Genomic DNA, 6,107 nt, shown 5'->3' with positions numbered 1-6,107 from the left:
TCCTTCGGATGAGTCCAACCTAGTTTTGATTCGAACCCTAGGAAGGAGTGGTTCGTTCCTGTTTGTAATTGAACAGGTCCTTTACTGTGAAATGTTTAACGAGCCCAGTATAGGAGAAACTCGGCGTTTTTCAATTTTAGAGAGTCTGAAAAACTTAAGAAACTCCAAGTTGAACTTTTTCGTAGATTTGTGTCCCTCAAGCCCGAAAAAGTATAAAATAATACCTGGGGGAACCGCTTGATCTTGCGACCAAGGAGTACTTTCATAATTAGTGCCACTGACCTGAAAAGTAAAAAGCGATCAAGGACACGTCGTTTTATTTCCGTATCGAGTTTGAAACGACAAAAACACGGCAATCTTTTCCTGATTTTACGGTCAGAAAAGAGCTATAAGGGGACCGTCTTTTAATTCCGTTTTAACGAGTGTAAAAGAAACGCTCGGCAATCTTTTCATTTTTTAGGAGTCAGAAAAGGGCTTAAAAGATGACTCTGATATTTTGTTCGTGAAAAATGACAATTTTCCCTCTAAATCCCTTTGTCCTGCACAAAAACGACACATTACTCATACCTGTTTAAGATAGGCAAAAATTCATCGAAAAACATCCTTTCATGGTGAAAAATGAACAAATTCATCCAAAAAACCTATAAAAAGACTTTTTACAATATCATTTTTACCATTTTACTGTTGAGGTTGAAAAAGGGCTTTTGGCAAAAAACTTCCCGTGGTCGCTGCGGAAAATCCGACCGTCAGAATCGAACGCCGTCTCTTCCAGGTATTTCACAACATCCTCCTTGTCAATTTCATCCGTTTAGAAATTTATTTTAGGTTTCATTTTTTATTTTTGGGGGGTTTTGGGTTTTGAAAACCGCTCCGCGGGGGACGCAGGTTCCCTAAAGGCTGACCTGCGTCCCCCGACTTTTTCCTACACAGGGAAAAGGTCGGGGGACGCAGCTACCTTCAGGCCACCTGCGTCCCGACGCACTGTGTGCCAAACGCGGGGTGCGTCCTCCGCAAAACGCGGATTTTGAAACCCCAAGCTCCCAAATTAACCATTGAATTTACCCAAAATTTATTCTAATGCCTGTTTGTTCATGTGTAGGGCACTTATCATGCTGGATTGGAGAGAAAGAGAGCATGAGGAGGTTGATGAAGCTGCAATCAATCATCAACCTTCCCTGATGCCCTAAGAGGATGTGGATTATACAAATACTGGGCCATACCTGGCATGAGGGCTCAGGTAAGATTCTTGGAGTGGCTGGTTGAGAGATGGAACGTTCAAGAGCAATGCTTTTATATCGGGGGGCAACACTCGAGATAGAGCCCTCTGATATATACTTTCTCACTGGCTTGCCGAATAGAGGCGAGCAACTCAATCTAGCCGGGACTAGGCCGGGTGGCCAATCCCTTGATAGTCTCCGAGCAGATTGGTGCCTACCTGATCGACACCATGCGAAAGGCATAGAGATCAAATACATCTCTCGGCGTGAACTCATGGTCTTAGCTTTCACTGTTACCAGGATTTGTGGCTCAGCCACTTTACATATTGCCACTGGGTCCCAAATGCGGATGGCAATTGACTGTCTCCAAGGCACCATTTTCAACTGGTGTGATGCTGTGTCGGCTAACTTGAAAGCCAACTGACCAGGGCAAAGACCGGAAACTAAAGACCTTTGGATATGGGCCTATAGTCGTGAGCTTTTCCCTAGAGAGAGTTCCGATGCTGATCCCTCAGCATCTCACTGTTGATATTTTGGGTCCTCAGGAGCCAAAGCTGATACGATGGGTTGCGGTGATGGCCCGGCATCCTGACGAGGGTGCGGCAGTTGTTCGATTCACTGACAGTTATTTTCACTGGTTAGAGGACCAGGTGTTTGTGATTCAGGACTTTCCGTATGCCGGAGTAGATTTTCGAGGTGATCCGGACATGGTTCTTCCACAGGGAGAACAATGGGACGACAGAGGTACTTTATTTTTCACGAGTTTTCAAATTATGTATTTTTTTGTTTTTTATATATATCGTCTCAAAACTGACAGTAAAATTTTCAAAATGCAGATGTTGGTCCACAGCGTCCAGCCAACCTCCGGCCTTTTGAGAGGAGACATCCAGTTGCACCGGTACCGGCCCCACAGGACGCGGCGGCTGCAGAGGTACTAGCTGAGTTGGAGCATGATCTACAGCGTCTGACGGCGGATATACCTGAGACTACTATGGATGATATTCCTATCAGACTTCAGCGCTATGTAGTCGCGGTCCCTGGACCGTTGAGGAGATTTTTGCGCAAGGTAGCCCGTGCAGTGGTGTCGTACAGGGAGCACCACCAGTGATTGGCTAGTCACTTTGTAGACACATGTGACATTTTTGACTTTTTGTACTTATCATTTTTGCCGATCATAAGGTGTTTTTCAACCTATGATCGAAGACGATGTATATTTTTTGACACACTCCTATCTATATATATATCACTATTACCGGCTTATCTTGTTTAACATGTATGATGAAATGTTTTTAAATTTACTTGCATGATTATCGTAAATGTCTGTCCAACACTCGAGAAGCAATTGCATCTGCTAATGTATTTAAGGACCTTGGAATATGCTGATATTCAATGTAATCAAATTCACGTTCCAAGAGACGCACTCTCAAAAACAACCTTAATAACACAGGATTTCTAATGGCATAAACTCTATTAAGCTGTAATACAACAAGTTCAGAATCTAACCTCACTATCAAACGTCGAATTCCAAATGAAATAGATTCGGATAATAATTCAACCACTGCACTGTATTCTGCAATGTTATTCGTTGTTTGACCGAGGCTTACCCCATGCATAGAAACTAACTCGTCAGAGGGTGAATAGATAACCCAAGCTGCGGAAGAGATATTCCGTGTACTACGACAAGCACCATCAGCAAATCCAATGTATGTTTGGAGAGGCGTCGACATCTGCAATATCAAGAGTAAAACCAAGATAAGCCAGAATAACGACGAAAAACACACTCACTAAGCTAAGCACACTGACTAACTAACAATCATACTAGCTAGAAAGAAAACCTAACCTAACTAAAAATTCTCCATACCCACCATTTAAGCATAATACCTCTTTAGGTAAAGTCCATTTCTGGGTTTACCCAAAGAGTCCCCATCAAAATCTACCAGCTCATAAGCCCCTTTTGCTAGCTTTCGCTTTACAATATAGGGTCCATGCCACATAGGAACGAATTTTCCAGCACCTAGCTTATCGTTAGCTTGATCATATAAAAGCACTAGGTCTCCCTCCGAAAAACTTCGAGGGGTCACATTTCTATCATACTGAGCTTTCATTCGCTTTGCGTGAGTCTCGATTGCCAATGCAGCGTCACGTCGAGTCTCATCTAATTTAGCTAAGTACAATAAACGTTTCTCCTCTTCGGAAGTAGCTGGGAGTAATTCGACAGCCATTTGAAGTGATGGGATTTCGCATTCAATGGGTAACACAGCTTCCAAGCCATAAACTAGCTGGAAAGGAGTGAACCCTGTTGAGGTTTTCACTGAGGTTCGGTATGCCCATAGCGCCGAAAATAACATGTTGTGCCAATTCGACCGATGAATACCAATGGTTCGTCGGATCATGATAACCAGAACTTTGTTGATAGACTCAACCAAACCGTTGGCTTGCGGATAATAAGGAGTAGAGCTGTCGTGGCGCAAACCAAGCTGGCTTGTAAGCTCAGTCATCATGATGTTTCGAAAATGGCTCCCATGGTCAGTAATGATTGCTTGTGGGACACCAAACCTAGTTATAATATGATTGAATACGAAAACTGCAGCTGTTTTGCCGCTTGCGTCGAATGTAGGCATCGCCTCGGCCCATTTAGTGAAATAATCAACCGCGAGGATGATATACGCATGCCCCCCGGCCGAGTGAGGGTTACAAGTAATAAAGTCGATACCCCATTTGGCGAATGGACCAACGGCAATTATAGGGTGGAGAGGAGCAGGTGGTGCGCGCATCTTTCGATCAAACACTTGGCAGTTGTGGCACTTCCGGACTGCAATGATACAATCTTTAAACATAGATGGCCAGAAGTAACCAGCGCGCAACACCTTCTGAGCTGTGGCATACCCAGACATATGACCGCCACATGCTCCAGAGTGACAATCATTCAAAACCCTCTCAGCCTCTTCGTGAGTTAAACAACGTCGAAAAACTAAGTCTGCCCCCCGGCGATAAAGTGTATCTCCAATAATTTTGTATTGCTGGGATTGAAACCGAATTTTTCGACGTTCCGCCTTTGAAGCTTCAGGCCGAAAGGTTTGGGTTTGGAGATAGATGATTATATCCCCGTACCACGGATCTAAAGTACTGATAAGAAACAAAGATTCGTCCGCAATGGACTCCTCTGCCACAGTCTCTGTGTCAGTACGCGGGAAATCACACATCAATTCCGCAAAAACTAAGGATTTCTTAGACTTGGACTTCTCGAACTCCAAGTCGAACTCTTGCAGGATAACGATCCATTTAGAGTACTTGCCCCCTAGCAATTGTTTTGTCAAAATATAAATCATAGGGTTGCAATCCGAAATAACTGTAGTTTTACGGAGAAGAATGTAGTGACGAAAACGCTGGACAGCTTGAACGGCTGCCAGGGCCAATTTCTCCACATGCGAATATTTTAGCTCAGTGGGATTTAAGGTCCTACTGAGATAATATATCACATGCTCCGCTCCGAATTCATCTTCTTGAACTAACACCATTCCAATGGTGGAATGCGAAGCTGCGAGGTATAAGAAGTAGTCCTGGTTGTAGTTGGGAGGATGCAACAACGGTGCATGGGTCAACGCGTGTTTAAGTGCATCAAAAGATTGTTGGGCAATCTCGTCCCAAAAGAATTGAACGTTCTGTTTCAACAACCGTGTAAAACCTTTAGTGACCTCGGCGTAGTTTGGGATGAATCGGCGTAAAAAGTTTGCTTTCCCTTGCAAACTTTGGAGTTGGCGCAAACTCGAAGGAGGAGGCAATTTGATGATAGCCTCGACTTTCGAGGGATCGACGCGAATGCCGGCTTTTGAAACAACAAATCCCAGCAATCGACCTGTTTCTATACAGAAAACACACTTGTGGGGATTCAACCGAATTCGATAATGCCTACACCTCATAAAGATTGCTCGTAGGTGGACAAGGTGATCAGCTCGATGTAAAGAATGAGCAGGCAAATCATCGAGATACGGTTGCACAATGTGCTTGATGTCATGAAATGCGTAAGACATCGCCCGTTGAAAAGTGGCCCCGGCATTCTTAAGCCCAAAAGGTAATTTGCAATAAGCAAATGTCCCCCATGGACAAATGAATGCCGTTTTTGGTTGGTCGGCAGGTAGAATATTGATTTGATTATAGCCCGAAAAACCATCCATGAAGGAAAACATTTCACTTCCGGCACAATCATCAATAATTTGATCGATATAAGGCGTAGGATAGTTGTCTTTTGGACAAGCTCGATTGATATCCCTATAGTCGATACAGATTCTTATTGTTCCTTGTTTCTTGTTGACCGGAACAATATTCGATACCCAATCCGTTAACGGGATCGGATAAATGAAACCTGCTTTCAACAGCTTTTCGACTTCTGCTTTAATCGCAGCCGCTTTTCGAGGGTGAATCTGACGCAACCGTTGCCGGACGGGTTTAGCATCCGGGTAGGTCTTTATTTCATGAACAACAATGGCAGGATCGATTCCCGGCATTTCCTCGTAAGACCAGGCAAACACATCGCGGAATTCTTGGAATAGGGCCTTGTAAGTTTGGATTTCTTCTTCTGTACATGCGGCACCTATATGAATGTTCTCCTCAATTCCGGGCTTCACTGAAATATCAATGGGAATAGTACGAGAAATATTCCCTAAATTCAACTCTGAATCAGAATGTTTCGTTGGATCCTGAGCGTCTTTGACATATTCAGCGGTAAAGATAGATGAAAAATCATTTTCAAATGCATCATCCTTAGGTAAAAACGAAGATCTGTGATGGAGATCCTCCCATGGTAGATCGTCTACACTTAGGATTTCGCGAAGTTGTTCGTCAGATGACACGACTTCGGGAAACGCTATCCGTTCTAAGGTTGAGGTGAAA

This window comes from Pinus tabuliformis, chromosome 2_1, assembly GCF_031772625.1.
Source record: "Pinus tabuliformis cultivar Carrire ecotype Pingquan chromosome 2_1, CPIR1, whole genome shotgun sequence".
Classification (NCBI taxonomy): domain Eukaryota; kingdom Viridiplantae; phylum Streptophyta; class Pinopsida; order Pinales; family Pinaceae; genus Pinus; species Pinus tabuliformis.
Note: the sequence above shows the minus strand (reverse complement) of the source record.